The following is a 23,238-nucleotide window of genomic DNA, read 5'->3' on the forward strand; positions in this document are numbered from 1 at the left end:
TAAAAATATATGCATCTTCATTACCAGTGAATTTAGGGAGTATGTTAATGATTTGAGGTTTAATTTCAAAAGTTGTTGCATTGGTTTGGGAAAGTCTGATACAAGATGGTTGGGCTGACCCAACAGGATAGCAAAGATCTTTTAGGACCTGAGGTTGGTTGACTTCACTCATTGTGGACTCAGAATTTTTTTGGATTAGGGTAGGGTTTGAATCAATTCTCACTAAACGATCAGATTTCCTTTTTCAAGTTGCAATCTTGTGAGATTTTTAATGATTTTCTTTTTTAGAAGAGAGAAGAGGAAAGAGAGATAGATGAGAAGAGAGTTCTAAAGATGAGAGCCTAAGGAGTCCTAAATCTAGAGATGATAGAAAAGAGCAAGTTTAAATTTAGTTAACAAGCAGGTTATGCAGTCAATCTTAGCTAAGGATAACCCTAGATCTAGACAACTCCTAACTGCTAAGGTTGCCTTTGAGCACTCCAGGTAAAAGACTGGCCACTCAACTGGCCGGTAAGTGTAAGGTTGGTGGGGATCCCCCCATTGCTTTTCTTAGACACCAACTGAGTTGGCTAGGTAAGCAAACGGAACCAATTAAATAATCACCTTCCTCCAGGACGTAGTCTCTGAACCACTTTTCTAAATACCAGTCAAACTGACTAACCCTAACCCGATCCAACTCTTTGGATTTCTTATCCTATTGAGCTCGAGAGTCCTTAGGGGCCAACATCTAATTGATTTTAAATTAAGATTTAGGTCAATACAATATGCAGGATGGTGGTTTGTGGGCCAAGGAAGGGTGGTTTGTGGGCCAAGAAAGGGTGATGAAATCTCTATCTTATCTTGTTTAGGATTTGTGCCCTTAAGATGTTTTATGGACTTATGTAATGCAAGAAGAAAAGATGGCCAGATTTGGTAGTTAGTCAAAAGTAAATTGATTTATTTTACTTTTTAGATTTTGTGATTAAGTATCTAATTTTCTAAGTAGATTATGAGGTGTCAATGTAGAGATTTTTTTTTTTAAAGAAAATAAATTTGATTAAGGAACTAAGTAAATTAGAAAGTAAATAAAAAGAAACTAAGAATAAAAATTAAAAAAAAATTAAAAAAAAATAATCGTATCTAGATCTCCGACAATGGTGTCAAAATTTGATCACTATCGTAGGCGGTCAAGAATAAAAACCAACTCAAACTATATAGATAGGGTGAGTAGAGATCGTTTCTATGGAGATTTAGAGTAATTATTTTTTTAAGAAAAAATAAAAGAAAATTATTTATAGAAGGATTAAATAAAAATAAAATAGTAAAAATTTAATTATAAATATAAATTAATTTATGAAAGAAAATAAGTCAGAGAAATAACTCAGAAATTTCGAATCCACCATAAAATTAGATTTATTTTTATTTTTTTTCTTATGTTGCAATATTAATTCTTGTGATTAAGGTATTAGTATAACTCATCTTTAAGGGATACGGACTATATTAGTAGATCACAGCCTATCCTATTGGAGTATAAACTATCTAAATTCAATTACAAAATCTAAAGTTTAACTCATATACTATGATCTATCTCTCCAAAGCACGTACCATATCCAAAGATCACGGCACGTCAATAGAGGTATAGATCGTGTAGGCTAGATCAATACCTCAAAAGAAAATAAAAAGGTATGAAATAAAAGTATAATTTTATTACATAAAAATTAAATATAAAAAAAAATAAAAACTCATTTACAAGCTTCATCGTATTCCTGAATTGAAGGGATTTAGCCACGCATCAAGATCTCTAGCTTCATAATCTCTCAATATTTGATCCCTAAAGTTTTTTGATTTTTTCTATATTTTTTTCTTATTTTTTCTTTGATTTTTTCTCCTCTCCATACTTAATTCTCAGACCTCCTATTTATACATAAATTTTTTTTTTTGATAGGAAAAGGAGTCCTAAAATCCTTAGAATTCGTATAATATCTTTTACATTAATTTTTGACCGTCGGATTGCCTTTGAACTGTCTAGATCAGCCCAAAATTTGATGTTTTAATCCTTATCAAAGTTGGATGCATTTCTGACTGTTTGATCATGCTCCAAATGAAATTCCAGCCATTGGATCATGCAAATCTCTCTTTAACAAAGTCGAGAACCACCACAGCCATTGGATTGAGCTTTAGATTTGATCTGGACCATCGATCAATGCAAAGAAAGCCTTCCTTCCGTTGTGGACCGCAAACTGTTTCTGTGGACCGTGCCCTTGATTCTGTGGATCGAGCGGCCGATCCACCATGCACCGAAGGTAATTTTCAATATTTTTTAGGATATTTTGGCTCAATTTTTGCTCTAATTTTTGCTTGAAAAATAAGAAAAATATACATTAAATTTTTTAAAAATTTTTATTATTTTGGTGCTTAAATTACTCAATTAAATCAATATCTATTTTTCATAAATATACTCTAATTTTATGTTTTTTAAAAAATTATTTATTTTTGTAAGAAAATCTAATTTATTCATGAAATTAAGTTTTTAAGAAGATGTTGGCACCATAAATTACTAAAAATATCTTCAATAAATATAAAAATATATCACTTATCAATATCTCCATGTGGATATTCGTAGAGGCCAGATGCATACGCAGCTATGATCAGAATCTGGAGATCTACAGGATCCGAAGGTATGGAGATCTGATCTTCGATTTTATTTTGCTGATGTTTATTTTTTTTTCAGATTTCAGATCAAGATAGCATGTTCGTATCAAGATCTTTAGCATGATTTTTAGATTAGATCTAGTACATATTTTAAATTAAAAATATTTTAATTTATTTATTTTTGCTGCGTAAGTTTTAGAAAAAATTTAAGCTATATGTATGAAACCATAGTATTTTTTAACAGTGGTATCAGAATCAGATTCTGAAATGAACATGAAAATCCCTCAGATCTAAAATTTGATTTGTAGAAATTAGATCTGATAGTTAGTTAGATGATCAACATCATTCTGAAATAAGGTTACCATGGCATAATTCTGTTATACTGAATGATTGTCCTAGAATGATGTAGAACATCAATTAATGTTAGATCTGAATTTTCTGCATGTTGTAATATGATTATAAGTTTATTTTGGATCTAAAATTATTTTATATCTAAAATAAATCATGAATTATTCATATTTAAAATTAATTTTAGATTTGCATATATTAATTAAGATTTAATTTAGATCTAGTATGATTGCTGAAATTTTTGCATACATGCATAGATTCAAAATTATTGTTCATATATTTGACATGTGAAAGACAATTAGATCTGATTTTTAACTAATTAAATATGTGATATGTTAGATTAATCTCTTAGTAGCTTAGTAATCAAATTGGGATAATCATCATGACCATCCGATCATAAGAAGATAAAGGGATTAAAGTCCCTCTCTTGCCCATTCGATGGGTTTTCTCTTATGACGTGTAGGGATACTGACTGTAATATTTTCTATGAAGATGAACAGTGAATAAAAAATTATATGTGTTATATATTTTAGATTTAAATTAGATTATGCATGTATTTTTATGTGTTTTAGATCGCTAAATATCATATGTGATATATTGTTTTGACACACGATCTAAAACTTAAATTTTTACAAAATTCTAGATCCAAAACCCTAAATTTTGTTTGCATGAAACCATAAAATTATGACTGGAATACCTGTGGAGTCAACTCGATTCTTGATTGGGTCGACTCGAGTGCTTGATGAGTTGACTTATTTTGTTGGAGTCAACTCGAGACCCTGGTAGGTCAGCTCATTTGCTGATGAGCCGATTCAATTGTGTAGGCCAGGTTTACAGGTTTCTATTTATCTCAGTATTGTGTCGACTCATTATGACAAGTCGATTCGTATATCAGGGTGAGTGGACTTGATTCTATAGACAGTAAAATTATATGAGATACTATATAAATTGTTTAGATCAGAAATTATTTCAAAATCTAAACTTAAATTTATGTACATAATGCACTTAATTGAGAATTAAGATTCGAAATTATAAGATCTAAAATTACAAAATTAAGATCTAAATTTCAATGCATACAATATGAACTTAGGGTATGGGTTGAACAAATTAGGTTTAGAGACTAAACTATAACTAGGATCATTGATTAAATTAAGTTAGAACCCTTTTCTAATCAAGAGTTGATTGAGATTAGGTCAAAAAGGCTCAAAATTGAATTTAGTTGTAGTTGGTCAAATTGATTCATATTTAATATGAATTGATTAAATCAAGATCGATTTTGGCTCAATGGTTCAAGTTCGGGTCTATAGATTAACCTAATTGATTCTAATCAACTAATTTGGTGTCTAAGGTAAGTCTTAGATGGTGGTTCTTTAATTGATTCTGTTGTCTGACCTGGCCAATTCGTTGGTATCTAAAGAAAGCAATAGGAAGTCCCCCACTCATCTTCACTTACCTGGTCATTTTGGGAGATTATGTTTTGAATTAGGTTACTTGTTGATCCGAGTTCATCCATGCCGACTAGGTTAGTCAGACATAAAATATGCTAATCCAAATCAGATTAGTCATTACATCAGATGTATGTGACTAATTAGAAGAGATTTGAATCTAAATCTTCTCATTAAATATCAAGTCTACTGGTCTTCCACTGTTGTAGAGATGCAGGTGCCTTTTCCGATGTTGATCATTCTCGATTGGTTACAGTGGTACGGTTGCATCAGGAAGGCACAACCACTCTATTGGCATTAGATGCCCTGAGGTAAAGATGGGATTGGGCCTAATAACTATTAGGTGAGGGATCCAATGATGACTTTGCACTTACTGGTGAATGGTGGGTCAGAGTTAATTAAGCTGTTAGGTGAGGCCACATGACTTACAGACCAAGTCGCTGCAACATGCTTGGAGAAGCATCTGGATAAAAAGTTATCCACACATTGATATATGTATCATCAATAACTGTTAGATGAGGTACCATATATCGGTGGGACCGTAGCACCCACTAGAACCACTTATCACGTTAGAGTTTCTGTTTTCTCCACTCGAGGAGTGTGATGTTAGATGTATGTCTTAGAAACTAATATGACTGACACATTGTAATAATATTAGGACATAATTTTATACTTAATACATTGATTTTATTAATAAAATGGTAAGTTTAATTTTAATTCAAGTATGATGTGTCCTTGAATCATCCATAGAATTAACATTTCGATACATATTCTCAAAGTATTAAGAATTAGAGACATGTATTTAATTTCTAAATACTCTCAATCATAGTATTATCATGAGGATGGTGATCGATCCAGATAGATCGATGCACAGATCACTTCCTATGGGATAGATGAGTCTCTGATCTACAATGTAGAGACACTGAGCGATGAGTGCAGATAGTTGTTAAAGAACAACTAGTATTGAGTGTGACCATACGAGAGATCACTTGGATTTTTACTCAATCATTAGTGATTGTCTCAATGCTATAATTATGTGAATGGTCTTTTGATCTGTGATGGTATGACTACTTACAGTGAAGCTGTCGAAGTTTGACTGACACATAAACATGATCTTAATGAGCCATTGTAGTGGATGTTGGCGACAGTTGGTCTACTATAGGAGTAGGGTGCGCATCAAGATAGAATCTATCGATCTTGATAAAAAGAAGTAGTCCTATGAGATTTCAGAGGCTAGGTCTGAGAGTCTGTAGTCACAGTAGTGTGATTGATGAAAAAGAGTTTTCATAAGAATCACAATTGGACTTGAGCTGATCGAATCTATCATATGACTAATGATGAGATTTGACGATTTATTCATGACCTGCATCTAGTCGGGACTCACGATAGAAAGACTGAATCACACGTGAACTATACCTTAAGGCTCTTTTTCGATTCTACTAGGTTACCACTACATACTGCTAGGTATCACTGGTAGATTGTGAGAGCTCATTAGGATTGCTCAGGATCGACAATCCTTGATGAGTTAGAATGAAATTATTTCGATCAATTGAAAAGAGTTTTAATGATACAATGATAGAGATCATTGTATATCTCACTATCAGATAGAATTGAATCTATGGGGTCACACAACAAAGAGATTAAATTTGGAATAAGCAATTAGACTTATGAAGTCTCAATTGGATTTAGAGAAATCCTACTGGGTTCAGAATAATCTTGCTAGTATATAGTTGGATCCAATTTTCTCTTTACATTTGAATTTCTTATTTGATAAAATTAATTTAAATTTAATTACCTACTAATAACCTAAATAAATTAGATTTATTGAGCTTCAGTTGTTGGGTGCCTAAGATTTTGGATCAAATGAATTAAGGGTTTAAGTCCTTAATTAATTTTCTTGATAGTTTTAATTAGGCGCCACTTGATTTGATCAAGTTGGGTGTGTCCACCTATTAGAGAGCATGTGGAACCATTATGGGGCATCCTATAGGTGCAAAGTGAGGAGTGTTTTTGTGAGTGCAAAGGCTCCAATAGTTGGCACCTAATGGATTTCCTAAAGGGAGTCAAATAACTAAAGGAATAAGGATTCCTAATACAAGTAGGAGTTGTATTAAGTGGTTGTTTGGTTTTGAATAGGATTCAAACCTTATGCCTATTTAAAGGAACCTTTCCTAAGGTCTCTTGGGACTTCAACTAGCGGCTCCATGCCCCCTTTGAAGAGCCCCACGCCCCTCTCTTCTTTTCTCCCTTTCTTCCCCCTTGGAGATCCAATGCCCACACCTTGGGCGTCCTTCATCCTTCACACCCAAAGGGGTTTGGGCATCCCTCTTGTTTGCTGGTTTCTACTCTCTAGTTACTTTATAATCTAGAAAAGAAAAAGTAAGAGAAGAAGAGAAGAAAAAGATCAAGAAAATGATCAAAGAGTTGATCACGATCCAGGCTTCGTTCAGATTCATAGGCTGATTTTTTTTTTTAAAAAAATCAATATCAAAGATGGCTGTTCCAGACTGATCCTAAGTAGGTACCCATAGAGGTCGGATACTTGTGTGGCTAAGAGAAAGTCTCTTCTCTTCTAGATCCAGATTTGAAGAAAGGATTCACGAAACAGGTATGTGATTCGATCACATATTCAATTTTAGCATATGTTCAATTTTAGCATATGAAGTAGATTCTAGTGGTTTATATTTTATGCATGCATGATGTAGATTAAAAGATATTTTAATCTTCTATTCTACTATGATGTTTAGGAAAGAAAAATTTTGAAACATACATGCATGTCCCTACATTAAAATTTCAATAGTGGGATCAAAGCCACAGGTTTCATATGCATAAAATTGACATACATGTTTTGAAAAGTATTTCAAAATCTGATTTTTTCTTAATACATGAGATATATAGATGAGTATTTTAAATCTAAAATTTATTTTAGATTTAATTTTAAAATATATAGTTGATATGTGAAGGTATGTATAGATCTGAATTTTGTTCTAGAATAGTTTCTAGTTCATAATTATGTGATATGTAGATGTATGTATTAATCTAAAATTTTATTTAATCTAATTTATGATTTATATATGAGATATATGATTGTATATTTAGGTCAAAAAATTATTTACGATATGATTCATGATTTATACATGAGATATATGATATCATGTTATGATCTGAATTTTTATTTAGATCTAATTTTACATATATATATAAGATATATATTTGTATATTAAATTTGAAAATTATTTTTATGATTTAAAATTTATCTTTCATGCAAAAAATTTAGATCTAAAATTTATATTTGTGTATGAGGGTTTTGGTTATGAAAAAATAAAAATTAGGTCATGTAATTAGATTGCATTTAAGATTTTTGATTTGAACGTAATGGGTTTAATTCGATTAAGTAATTGATCAAGCCGAGTCAAGTGTTAATTAGGGCTAGATCAATTAAGTTATATGATCATACAATTATTGTTTATCAAATCAATTGAATCCCATATGTAGAATCGATTAACCTAAGGACCTAATTTGGCTCGATGGCTGGAGCATGATTCACTTGACCTAACCTATTTGGATCAACTGGCCTATTGGTGTCTTAGGCAAGTAATTGAGAGGTGGTTATTTAATTGATTCCGTTGGCTAATCTGGCTAATTTATTGGTATCTATGGAAAGCAACGGGAGGACACACATCGATCTCCACTTACCTAGCCAATTTAGAAGATTGAGTCTTGAATGAGATTGCTTAGCGGTTTGGTTTAGCCTATGCCAATTAGATTGGTCATATGATGACTGATTAGATTAGACCTAAACTTAAATTTTTTCACAAATATTAAGTCTATAGGTCTTCCTCCATTGTAAATGTGTAGGCATGCTACTGGTGTTGATTGTTCTTAGCTGGTTACAGTGGTTCAGTTACACTGAGAATATGCAACCACTCTATTAGCAAAGAGTTGCTCTAGGATAAGGATGGGATTGGACTCAATAACTGTTAGGTGAGTGGCCCAATGATGGCCTTGCATCTGCTTGTGAATGGTGGGTCAGGGTTAACTAAGGAGTGTGGTTAATAACTGTTAGGAGAGTCCATATGACTTAGAGACCAAATCACTGCAATATGCTTAGAAAAATATCTGGGCAAAGAGTTGTCAACGCATCAGTATGCATGTTACCAATAACTATTAGATGAGGTACATGGTATCGGTGGGATCGCAGCATCCACTAGAAATCTATTTATCACGTTAGGATTTTCATTTTCCATCCAGAGAGTGGAGGAATCCAAAAAATTAGTAGGAGTCATTGTTTGCATTTTAAAGTCTCTAGAAGCAAATATAACTTTAAAGTATAAAAGTCTAACTTGAATCTTTACTCTCGTAGTTAAACAATGTCAACCTCAAATTCTCTAGTCTGCATCTTTGAATCCAATCGTTTGATCAGAATAAACTATAAAGACTGACTAAAAAATCTTAAGATTATCCTAACTTCTGAAAAACTAGATCATGTACTCGACCAGCAACCCCTAGTGTTACCAAACCATCCTACTATTGAAAAAAGAGCAGCTTATGAAAAGTGGACGGATGAAGATAGTTGGATCAAGTGCTATATGTTGGCATCCATGTCAAATGAGTTGCAGAGTTAGTATGAGCATATGCCCACTGTCAGGGCTATGATCACTCACCTAGAAGAGTTGTATGGTGAACAGAGCCATACAGCACACTTTGAAGTATCTAAGAGACTCTTCAATTTGAAGATACATGAAGGACAGTCAGTCTATGAGCATTATATTACAGTGATCAAGGATATTGAGGAGCTTGGGAAGCTCGGGCATGATATGCAAAAAGAATTACAGATGAATTTGATCCTTCAATTTCTTACAAGTTCATATAGTCAATTTATTATAAATTTTCATATGAACAAACTCGATTGCACTATACCTGACCTGGTCAACATGTTGATCACTATGGAAGGAACCTTGAAGAGTTCAAGGGGCACTGTTCTTGTTGTGGAGCGGATTTCTTTCAAGAGAAAGTCTAGTTAGAAGAAGAAGATAAAATTTGCTAAGAAGCAGAAGAAATAGAGCAAGCCAAAAAGGATGTTCCAAAGAAGGCTGAAGGAAAGGGAAAGTATTTCCATTGTGATGCTGAAGGCCACTGGAGGAGGAACTGTCCACTCTATCTGGGGAGCCTAAAGATCAAGAAGGATGATAAACCTTCAGAAGGTATGCTCGTAATTGAATCTAACCTTATGATCTTTTCTACTTCTAGTTGGGTATTGGATTCTGATTCGAGTGCTCATATATATACCTCAATGCAGGGTCTAATAGAGAGTAGAAGGTTGAGGGAAGATGACATGATCCTTCAGATCGACAATAGAGCAAAAATTACTGTAGAAATCGTTGGCACTTATCCTCTTCGATTACCATCAAATTTTAGATTAGATTTAAAAGACTATTATTTTATTTCTGTAGCTAGTCGAAATTTGATTTTTATGTCTGTGCTAGCACAGAAAGATTTTAAATTTAATTTTAATAAAGATTTTTGTTCTATTTATTTATGAAATAAATTGATTACACGAGATCTTTTAATTAACAGTCTATATCACTTGCATGTTGATGCGAATGTGAATTTAAATGAGCAAATAGTGAGTGTCGTAGGTTAAAAGAGACCTAAAGATGAAATTAACCAAAAATACTTGTGGCATCATAGACTAGGTCATATTGGAGAGGACAGGATAAATAAACTAAAAAAAGATGGGATCCTTGGCTCTCTTCATCCAGAGTCGTATCCAGCTTGTGAATCTTGCCTTCAAGAAAAAATGGTCAAGTTATCCTTTGTAGGATATGGGGAAAGGACCACTGAGTTACTTGTCCTGATACACACCGATGTGTATGGGCCATTTGATGTACAGGTTAGGGGTGATTGTAGCTACTTTATTACCTTTACCGATGATCTATCTAGGTATAGATATGTATATCTGATGAAACATAAATCTGAAGCCTTTAAAAAGTTTAAAGAATTCAGAAATGAAGTAGAAAAATAAAAAGACAAGTCCATTAAGGTTCTTCGATCTGATCGAGGAGGTGAATATCTTAGTCAAAATTTTTGAGATATCTCAAAGACAATGGCATAGTCTCTCAATGGACTCCTTCCGAAATACCTCAGCTCAACAGAATATCCAAAAGGAGGAATAGGACCCTATTAGATATGGTCAAGTCCATGATGAGCTTTACTAATCTACCCTTATATCTTTGAGGATATGTTTTATTAACTACCATTCACCTGTTGAATAGGATTCCATTAAAATCTATTCCTACCACACCTTATGAGATATAGTATGGTAAAAAATTGAGTGTAGGTTATTTTAAGACTTGGGGATGTCCGACCTATGTCAAGAGATAAATGGTTGATAAATTAGAGAATAGATCCATAATAGCTCACTTTATAGGATATCCAAAAGAATCAATGGGATACTACTACTTTCTATAAGATCACAATGTCATTGTAAGTTGAAACACTATATTTCTAGAAAAATAGTTTATTCAGGACGGTGGCAGTGGGAGGTTAGTTGAGTTCGAAGAGAAGGTCTCTGAAGAGTAAAGAGCTATAAATCCTTAGGAATCCATTATTCATGAGCCAGTAGTTGACGTTTCTCTACCACCTCATAGATCTAGCAGGGTCTCCCGACCTCCTGAAAAGTATAAAGATATGCTTATGGAGAAAGTAAAAGCAATATTTTTTATGGGAGATAAGGGTCATGGTGATGATCCTAATACCTTTGAGAGATGATGTCTGACATCGATTTTGAGAAATGGTTAGATGCAATGAAGTCAGAAATTGACTCGATGCATTCGAACCAAATATAGACCTTAATGGATCCATCCAAGGGTATAGTACCCATTGGGTATAAATGGATCTACAAAAGAAAAATAGATACCGATGGTAAGATAGAGATCTATAAAGCTCGACTTGTGGCAAAAAATTATAGCCAGTGCGAGGGCATTGACTATCAAAAAATTTTTTCATCTGTAGCCATGCTGAAATCCATCCACACTCTGCTTGCTATTACAGCTTATTATGATTATGAAATCTGACAGATGGATGTAAAAACTGCTTTCCTGAATGGATATCTAAGGCTGCAAATGGATTGGATTGATTATGATCCGATCTGATCCGACCGATTAGACCTGACCTGAATCCATTTAAAAGATCCATGGAGCTGGATCAGGTTCAAAAATTGGACCCATTCATCTTTTCAGGTCGGGTCTGTATTTTCTGAATTTGGATCCGACTCGATCCGACCCGATCTGTGGAGACTTTTGGGTTAATTTGGATCTCAAGATACATGACCCAATCCGATCCAGCCCGACCCGACTCGGATCCAAATATAAGACCTGAACTCATTTAGAATGACTCACCCAAATAAGAATTTGGGCTTGGGCCAAAAGAGTGTCTCACCCAAATTCTTTCTTAAATCTCTTATTAAAATCTTTAATACTGTCATACTGCCACAAGATTATTAATGCACTGTACAAGAAATGCCATTCTTACAGCTAACCTCGAAACTTCTCTAAAAGTCCTTTCACAAATACAAAGTAAACTAGGGACATACCAACAGTTGTTCATAATTAAAAAATCCAATTACTTATTTACTGTTGTATATTACTATTGCCTTAGGGATAGTATACAATATCCACTATCAATGGGTGAAGTGAGAAAAGAATATCTATATGAAATGATAGACATGGCCATGCTATTTTGCTATCGACGTGACCACTAATTTCATTTTATATAGATTTTTAAACCCGTGACCCGATCCGATCCGAATTAGATCCGAACTGGACCCGCATTTCATGAATTGAGACCGGATTATATATAGACCCGATCTGACCCGAATGATCCAATGGGTCAATAAATTCAACCATAGACCCGATCCGACCCGATCCAATTTTTAATTGGGATGGGTATGGGTCCAATATCAAGACCTGATCGAGAAATTGAGTCAGGTCGGGATCACTCAAGACCCAATCCGATCTGATCCATTTGCAGGCCTATGGATATCTTGAGGAAGATATCTATATGAAGCAGCCTTTGAGTTTCACATCTGGTGATGGTAATCGCAGAATCTACAAGCTGCAAAGATCCATATATGGATTAAAGCAAGCTTCTTGGAGTTGGAATTATCATTTTGATGATGCGATCAAATCGTTTGACTTCATCAAGAATGAAGAGGAATCTTGTGTATACAAAAGGATCAGTAGGAGTGCAATAACATTCCTCATATTATACGTGGATGATATTCTTCTCATTGAGAATGATATTCCCATGTTGACCACGGTCAAATGATGGTTATCCAAGGAATTCTCCATGAAAGGTCTAGAAGAAGCATCCAATATTCTTGAAATAAAGGTCTATAGAGATAGATCTAAAAGAATGCTAGGCCTATCACAAAATCTGTACATAAAGAAAGTGTTGAAGAGGTTTAGCATGAAAAATTTTAAAAGAGGACTTTTGCCTCAAGGCATGGTATTCAACTTTCCAAGATGATATGTCCAACTACATTTGAGGAAGTTCAATGCATGAGTAGGATTTCTTATGCCTCAGTCATAAAGAGCTTCATGTATGCCATGCTATGTACTCGACCTGATATTGTCCTTACTATGAGTGTCACGAGCAAGTGTCAGTCGAATCCAGGTAAAGAGCACTGGATAGCAATGAAGGACATCCTTAAGTACTTGAGAAAAACTAAGGATTTGTTCTTGATATTTAGAGGAGGTTCTAAGTTATGAATTGAGAGGTATACTAATTCAAACTTCATGTCTAATCTTGATGATAGAAAGTCTATGTCAGGATATGTATTCGTATGCAATGGTGGCACAGTCAGCTGGAAGAGTTCTAAGCAATCCATCATAGCGGATTCGACCACAGAGGGTGAATATGTCATCGCTTCGGATGCTACAAAGAAAGGCTTTTGGTTCAAAAAATTTATTGCAAAACTTGAGGTTATGACATCAGATGCCATACCACTTTATTGCGATAATAACGGAGCCATAGCACTTGCTAAGGAGCCGAGATCTCATCAGAAAGCAAAGCACATCGAATGGCAGTATCATATCAGACACGACTACCTCAAAAAGAAACATATCGAGGTGTGAAGAGTAGACATTGCAGACAACATCGCAGATCCATTGACAAAGTAATTGAGCCAGCCAAAAATAAAAATCCACTTGAGAGGATGGGACTTAGATTAGTGGCCAATTGACTTTAATTTAAGTGAAAGATTGTTAGATGTATGTCCAAGAAATTAATATGGCCGACATATTGTAATAAAACTAGGATATAATTTTATAATTAATATATTGATTTGATCAATAAAAAGGCAAGTTTAATTTTCAATCAAGTATGATGTGTCTTTGAATTGTTCATGAAATTAATATTTTGATACATATTCTCAAAATATTGAAAATTAGAGACATGTATTTAATTCCTAAATTCTTTCGATCATAGTATCATCATGAGGATGGTGATCGATCTGGATTGGCTGATGCACAGATCACTTTCTTCAAGATAGATGAGTCTCTGATCTACAGTGTAGAGATCTGAATGATGAGTGCAGATAGTTGTTAGAGAATAACTAGTACTAAGCGTGATCATACGAGAGATCACTTGAATTTTTACTCGATCGTCAGTGATTGTCTCGATGCTGTAGTTGTGTGAATGATCCTTTGATTTATGATGGTACAACTGCTCGTAGTGAGACTGCTAAAGTTTGACTGACACATAAATATGGTCTCAATAAGCCCTTATAGTGGATGTTGGTGACAGTTGATCCACTATAAGAGTTGGATACACATCAAGATAGAATCTATCGATCTTGATGAAAAAGAGTAGTCTTATAAAATTTGAGAGGCTAAGTTTGAGAATCTGTGGCCACAGTAGTGTGATTGATAGAAAAAAAATTTTATAAGGATCATAATTGGACTTGAGCTGATCGAATCATCATATGACTGATGATGAGGTTTGATGATTTATCCATGACCTGCCATCTAGTCAGGACTCACGATAGAGAGACTGAATCACACGTGAACTGTACCTTAAAGTTCTTTTTCAGTTCTATTAAGTTGCCACTACATACTACTAGGTGTCACTGATGGATTGTGAGAGCTCACTAGGATTGCTCAGGATCAACAATCCTTGATGAGTTAGAGTGAAATTATTTTGACCCATTGAAAAGTTTCAATGATACAATGATAGAGATCATTGTATATCTCACTACCAGATAGAATTGAACCTATGGGGTCATTCAACAAAGGGATTAGATCCGGAATAAGCAATTGGGCTTATGAAGTTTCAATTGGGTTTAGAGAAATCCTATTAGGTTCAGGATAACCTTGCTAGCACATGGTTGGACCCAATTTTTTCTTTACATTTTAATTTTTTTATTTAATAAGATTAATTTAAATTTAATTATCTGTTAATAATCTAAATGAATTAGATTCATTAGACTTTAATTGTTAGGTGCCTAAGATTTTGGATCAAATAAATTTAGGGTTCAAGTCCTTAATTAATTTTTTTGATAGTTTTGATTGGGCGCCACTTGATTTAATCAATTTAGGCGTGTCCACCTATTAGAGGGTGTGTGAAACTATTATGGGGCATCCCATGGGTACAAAGTGGGGTGTGTTTTTGTGGGTGCAAAGGCTCCAATAGTTGGCACCTAATGGATGTCCTAAAGGGAGTCAAATAACTAAAGGAATAAGGATTCCTAATGCAAGTAGGAGTTGTATTAAGTGATTGTTTGATTTTGAATATGATTCAAATCTTATGCCTATTTAAAGGGATCTTCTCTAAGGTCTCTTGGGACTTCAACCAGCAGCTCCATGCCCCCTTTGAAGAACCCTATGCCCCTCTCTTCTCTTCTCCCTTTCTTCCCCTTGGAGGTCCAACGCCCACACCTTGGGCATCCTTCATCCTTCACGCCCAAAGGGGTTTGGGCATCTCTCTTGTTTGCTGGTTTCTACTTCCTAGTTGCTTCATATTCTAGGAAAGAAAAAGCAAGAGAAGAAGAGAAAGAAAAGATCAAGAAAAGGATCAAAAAGTTGATCGCGATCCAGGCTTCGTTCAGATTCGTCGGCTGATTTTTCTTAGGGAAGAAAAATCAATATCAAAGATGGCTATTCCAAGCTAATCCTAAGTGAATACGCATAGAGGTCGGGCACTTGCATGGCTAAGAGAAAGTCTCTTCTCTTCTAGATCCAAATTTGAAGAAAGGATTCGCGAAATAGGTATGTGATTCGATCACATATTCAATTTCAGCATATGATCAATTTTAGCATATGAAGTAGATCCTAATGGTTTATGTTTTATGTATGAATGATATAGATTAAAAGATATTTTAATTTTCTATTTTGCTATGATATTTAGAAAAAAAATTTTGAAACATACATGCATGCCCCTACATTAAAATTCCAACATGTGAGAGACTTAAAAAATTAGTGGAAGCTTTTATTTATTTTTGAAGTCTCTAGAACAAACTATTATATGTACAATCCTTTAATTAAATCTTTACTCTCTATGGTCAATTCTGTCAGCTTCCAATACTCTAGCTCGAATTCTAGATATCAACCACTTAACTGAAATCAATTATATATTCTGGCTCAAAAATCTAATAATAGTTCTTAGCTTTTAAAAATTAGGTCATGTTTTTGATCAGGTTAACCCAATATCATCAACTTGTCTAATCCATAGTCAATGAGTTATACTTGACAAATGGTTGGATATTGATAATTAGGTTAGGTGCTATAAATTAGACTCCATAATTAACAAAATCCAATGTATACATAAGAATATGTAGACTGCTAATGACATGCTGATTCATCTGCAACAATTATGAGATGATCAGAGTTGTACAGTATATGAGATGCATGATGGATAGTTTGTCCATGATCAATGATCAAGGATATTGAAGAGCTTGAAAAGTTCGACATGACCATGCATAAGAAATTGCTAATGGATGTGATCCTGCAATCCCTGATACATATGGATAGTTTATGAAACTGTTATATGAATAAATATTATAGCACCTTAACTAAATTGATCAATATGCTAGTAACTAAGGGATCTTGAAAAGTTCAGAGGTATATACCTGGAGAACCTAAAGAATATTGACATACTTTTGGAAGGTATGTCGAATTATTCAAATTTGATCTTACGATTTTCTTTTTTTATTAGACTCTCGTGCATATTACGCACTTTAATATAGGATCTAAGGAAGGAAGAGGACTAAGGAAAGGTGAAGTGACTCTTTTGAGTCAGCAATGGTGCAAAAGTTACACTATGACTGTGAGCACCTAACCTTGGTGATTATCATTTTGGATTTAGTTCTTTATCATTTACATGATGATGCATTTGTGAACTTATTTGAGCAAATAGTAAATACCATTGGGTCTGAGAGATCCAGAACCAAATAACCTAAAGTATATAGATGGTTTTTTTGGCTAGATCATGTATGAAAAGAAATGATTTGCCGACTAAAGAAAATGAGCTTTTGGACTTATTGACTGTTAAGTCATATCTAGTCTGTAAATCATCTCTTTAAGGATTAATGATCAAGCTATCCTTTATAGGTCAAAGGTATAGAACCGCTGAGATACTTACCCTAGTACACATACAATGTGCATGGCCCATTTGATGAGCCAGACTAGGAGGTTATTATTACTTCATCATCTTTACTGATGAACAGTCATAGTATAGGTATATGTATGTAAGATACAAATCTGAAAGACTTTGAAGGGTTCAAAAAATTCAAATGTGAAGTAGAAAAGTAAATCAAAAAAATCCTAAAGGTATTTCGATCAGATTAAGGACACAATACCAAATAAGAATTTTATCGGTTATCTAAAGAGAATGGTATAGTTTCATGATTGAATTCTCCTTGTACACCTCAGCTCAATAGGGTATCTGTGAGGAGCGATGGCACTATATAAGATATGGTCCGATCCAACATGAATATCATTAATTTAACTATTGTTTCTTTAGGAACAAGGTTTTGAAATTTAAATTAGATTCTCTCTAAAGTTGGTTTCACCACATCATATGAGATATGATATGATGGACAGGTTAGAGGATAAGTCTGTGAGAGCTTATTTATGGTGTATCCCAAAAGGATTTGGGATGTTATTTTTTCTTTCCAGTGGTTCACAATGTGATTGTGAGCAATCTGCTGTTTTCTTGAAAATAGTGAGAGGATGAACTCAAAGAGAGAGTCTCTAAAGAACAACAAGTCACAGGACCTGTACAACTTATTTAAAATGAGCCAGTATATGTAGCACCTCCTTCACCTCATAGATCTAGTAGAATCTTCCATCCTTTAGAAAGGTATTTGGTATTCTTACAAAAGATTAAGAGAAAGTATTTCTCGAGGGAGATTAGAAACAGAAGGATGATCTCAAAATCTACAATTACATGATATGAGGAATCATGTAGTTATATGAAAGTTAGTGAGAGGATCCCATACTGATATCGATTATGATGTGGTTACATATAGAATTTTTTGTATTAGTCGAATCAAGACTGGGAGCATTGAAATGCTGTGAAAAATATTCTTAAGTACTTGAGAAGTACTAAGAGATTATTTCTCATCTTTGAAGAAGGGTTAGATCTAAGAGTGGGAGGATACACAATGCTAATGGTAGAATATCTACATCAGCATGTATTGTTGAGTTATATTGGTTCGATATGTTGGAAGGATTCCAGGCAATCGTGTTGGAATTTGAGGTTTGGGGCATGCACGTATATTTTAAAATTTTATTTTCTAAACACCATAGTGAAATATAAAATTAAAATATTTTTAATCTGAATCATGCATGCATAAAAATATAAAACCACAAGGATCTAGTTCATATGCTGAAATTATACATATGCTGAAATTCATATTGTGATCAAATTGCATACATATTTTGCAATTCCTTTCTTTGAATCTTGATCTGGAAGAGAAGATATTTTTTTCTAGCCACACAAGTGTCCGGCCTCTATGGATATCCACTTGGGATCAGTCTGGAATAGCTCTTTTCAAGTTGAATTTTTTTCTCTAAAAAAATTCAGCTTGCTGAATCTGAACGAAGCCTGGATCGCGATCAACTCTTGATCTTTTTTCTTGATCTTCTTCTTCTCTTCTTTTCTTGCCTTTTCTCTTGCTTTGTGCTGCTACCAAACACCAGGAACCAGTAGCAAAGAGGATGCCCAACAGCCTAGGTGTGGAGAAGTGGGACGTCCCAACAACAGAGGACGTGTGGACGTCCAAGGAAGAAGAGAAAGAGAGAGGAAGAGAGGGCGTGGGGGTTCTAAGAGAGGCATGGGGTGCTGGTTTGGATTACCTTGAGACCTTAGAGGAGGTCCCTTTAAATAGGCAAAAGGATTGAATCCTATTCAATCTCATAGTATGAGTCCTACTTGCATTAGGTTTCCTAATAACTTAAGTTATTCAACTTCCATTAGGAATCCTTTTAGGTGCCAACTCTTGGAGCCCTTGCACCCATATAAACACACCCCAAAGTGCACCCAAGGGATGCCCCATATGAGATCCATAAGCCCTCTAATCATGGGACACGCCCAACTTGATCAAATGAAGGTGGTGCTCAAGAATAACTATCAAAGAAATTAATTAGTGTCTTGCATCCGTAATTCATATGATCCAAAATCTTAGACACCCAATAATTAAAGTCCAATGAATCTAATTTATATAGATTATAAGCAAGTAATTAAGTTTAAATTATCTTATCAAATAAGAAATCCAAATAGAAAGAAAAAATTGGATCCAACCATGTGCTAGCAAGATTATCTTGAACCCAATCGAGTTTCTCTAAATACAATTGACACTTTATAAGCTCAATTACTTATTCTAGACCTAATCTTTTTGTTGTGTGACTCATAGATTTAATTCTATCCGGTAGTGAGATATACAATGATCTCTATCAAAGTATCGTTGAAACTCTTTTCAATGGGTCGAAAAAATTTCACTCTAACTCATCAAAGATTGTCAATCCATAACGACCCTAGTGAGCTCTTACAATCCATCAATTACACCTAGAAGTATGTAGTGGCAACTCAGTAGAACCAAAATAAATCTTTAGGTAGAGTTAACGTGTAATTCAGTCCCTCTATCGTGAGTCCCGACTAGATGGCAGGTCATGAATAAATCGTCAAACCTCAACATCGATCATATAATATATTCGATTAGCTTAAATCTAATTGTGACTTCTATGGAAACTCTTTTTTATCAATCATATTATTGTGGCCACAGACTCTCAGACTTAGCCTCTCAAATCCTATAGGGCTACTCCTCTCTATCAAGGTCGATAGATCCCATCTTGATGCGTACCCTACTCCTACAGTGGACCAACTATCGTCAACATCCACTACAAGAGCTCATTGAGATCCATATTTATGTGTCAATCAAACTCCAGCAGCCTCACTATGAATAGTAGTACTATCTTAGATCAAAAGATCAGTCACACAACTACAGCATCGAGATAATCACTGACGATTGAATGAAAATCCAAGTGATCTCTCGTATGGTCATGCTCAGTACTGGTTGTTCTCTAACAACTATCCACACTCATCGTCTAGTATCTCTACACTGTAGATTAGAGATCCATCTATCCCGAAGAAAGTGATCTGTGCGTCAATCTATCCAGATCGATCACCATCCTCATGATGATCCTATGATTGGGAGTATTTAGGAATTAAATACATATTTCTAATTTTCAACTCTTTGAAAATATGTATTGAAAGCTAATTTCATGGATGATTCAAGGACACATCACACTTGAATAAAATATAAATTTATCTTTTTATTAATTATATCAATATGTTAAGTATAAAATTTTATCTTAGATTTATTACAATGTGTCAGCCATATTGGCTTCTAGGACATACATCTAATAAATCGACCAATGAAAGTTGAATATGCAATAGATGTGTAGGATGCATTCTGATTCTTATGATAGTTACAAAATTGGATGTCATAATATTAGATGCTATGACATTATACTACAAAGATAATGGTCCATAGCCCTCACTTAGGAGTCAAGATCTCACCAGAAGTCCATGCACATAGAGCAGAGATATACGTGATTACCTCAAGTGAAATATATAGAGGTGCAGAGAGTAGACTCCACATAAGATGTGGTGGGCTCGAGTCACTTAGCCAGCTAAACATCGAAGCCTATCTTCAGAAGATGAGGCTCAGGTACATGGTAGATTGGCTTTAATGCAAGTGGGAGTTTGTTAGATGTGTGCCCTAGAAGCCAATTTTGGCTGACACATATATTTCTTTAGGGTATGTTTTATACTTGATGGACAGTCTTTATAACCAATCATATCTTATGTATCCATGATTTGTCCTAAAAATTAACAAAGATGATTTTGTATATTCTCAAAATATTGAGAATTTGAGACATACATCATTAGTGGTTAATTTTTAAATGCTCTCGATCGAAGGATCATCACAGAGGATAATGATCAATCCATTCAAGATCGGTACACGAATCACTTTCTTTTAGGACAGATGAGTCTCAAGTCTTTAGTATAGAGATACTGGGGTGAGAGTGCAGATGGTTGTTAGAAAATAACTTGCACTGAGCGTGACCAACATGAGAAATTACTTGGATGTCAACTCACTCGTCAGTGATTTTCTCGATGCTGTAGTAGTATGACTGATCTTTTGACCTACGATGTATTGGCTATTCGCAGTGAGGCTACTTAATTTGACTACACATTTTCTTGGTCCCTAGCCATTTAGGTCCTTACTATGTATGTTGGCTATTGTAGGTTCAGGTTCGCTGTTTGGAGTAGGATGTACCTAAATGAAATATATCGATCTTGGTAGAAAAAGAGAAGTCCTATATAATTTGTAAGACTGAGTTCAAAAAATCTCTGGTTAGAATAAGTGTGAATATAGAAAAAGAGTTTCTATGAGATTCACAGAAACTCGAGTCGAGCCAATCCAGCATATGACTGACGATGGAGTTTGACGACTTCTTCATGACCTCCGTCTAGTCAGGACTCACGATCGAGAGATTGTATCACATGATAACTGCACCTAGGGGTTCATCTTTTCTGCTCTGCTGGTTGTCATTATATACTGTTAGACATCACTGGTGGATCGTGAGAACTCACTAGGATCATTTTCGGATCAACGATCCTTGTTGAGGTGGGTTGAAATCGTTCCAGCCCATCGAAAGGAGTTTCGATGATACTGTGATGGAGATCACGGTATGTCTCACTACCAGACAGAATAGAATCTGAGGTTCACACACAAAAGGAGCATGACCTGATCAATAGTTTGGATCATATTCAAATTATCAATCAGATTGATAGTTAGAATTTTAGAAACTACAAATTTGTAAGCGTTACAGTTTTGGCAGCTGTTAATTATTAGCGCAAAGACTTAATTACAAATATTATAATTTATTTTGGGGCTGATTAAATTATGGATCAAGTTTTAATTAATTTAAATCAAATTTAATTTAATTAAGTTTATTTAATTTAATATTAATTAGGTTAAATTATCCAAATCAGATTTGGATTTCAAGCTTGATTGGATCAAACTTGACAGCCTTTCGAATTTGACTCGATTCGGACTCGATGTGAACCTGATTGAGACCAAATTTGAACCAGATAAATTATGACCCAGAGAGCCTAGGTTCTTTAGGACTTTCTCTCCAATTTTTATGCAAAGAAGGGGAGGGAGCATGTGAAGACGTGCCCCCTTTTTTTTTGTGAGTGTGAAGGGGAGGGGCGCCAATAGTTGGTGCCCCACTCCATCTGGGATCCTCTTTCTTGCTGATTTTTTTTATTTAAATTTAATTCAAAATAAAATCAAATCCTTATCAGATGGGGTGTGGGAGTTGATTTTTTATGTGACAAAAAAATTGGAGAAAAGGAGAACGTACGTTCGCATGCATGAAAGAAATAGGGCACCCCTCCTCTATGTGCATCTTTCTTTATTTTGTTTTCTCTTTCTATTTGAATTTGATTCAAATTAAGGAGATAATGTCTAAAAGGAAAGATTTTTGGACCTTAATTTTGTGTGACAAAATTTGGAAAGAGAAGGGGCATGCACTATTTTAGATGGAAGTTTCCTTTCTTGCCGCACAACCTAATCTCATCGCATCTAACCCCTCTCTTTGGATTTATGAGATTTGATTTATTAGGGCATTAGGAAGAGGTTAGGCATGAGATTACAAGGAGGTGTGCAACAAAAATAAAGAGGGGCGTGAGGTTTTGCATGAGAGAAGTGGATGGCTTCTTTAGGACATCAAAACCATCTCAATGCCCCAACTCTTTTTTTTCCTTCCCTAACATCTCCATGCCCAAAACCTGATAGAGATCAGATCTAAGAGAGAAAAAGAGAGTGAAGAAGAGAAGAAGAAAGGTTCTTCTTTCTTTCTTGATGATCTGGTTCAGATTCTGTCAGATCTGCACGAAGGAGTTCGCGCAGCAATCATCTTCTTCGAGATCTTGAAAAAGAGATACAGATCCATGGCTGAGGAGAAAGATCTGCAAGGTGCTAGCACATCGGTGATCTTGGTGCTCTGATCAGATATCTCTATATGGATACTAGCAAAGGTCAGTTGTGTGTGCGGCTATGATCAGAATCTCAGAGATCTACAGGATCTGAAGGTATGGAGATCTGATCTCCGATTTTATTTTGCTGATGTTTATTTTTTTTCAGATTTCAGATCAAAGTAGCAAGTTCGTGTCAAGATCCTTAGCATGATTTTCAGATTAGATCTAGTACATATTTTAAATTAAAAATATTTTAATTTAT

Source organism: Elaeis guineensis, chromosome 4 (genome assembly GCF_000442705.2).
Source record: "Elaeis guineensis isolate ETL-2024a chromosome 4, EG11, whole genome shotgun sequence".
Taxonomy (NCBI): domain Eukaryota; kingdom Viridiplantae; phylum Streptophyta; class Magnoliopsida; order Arecales; family Arecaceae; genus Elaeis; species Elaeis guineensis.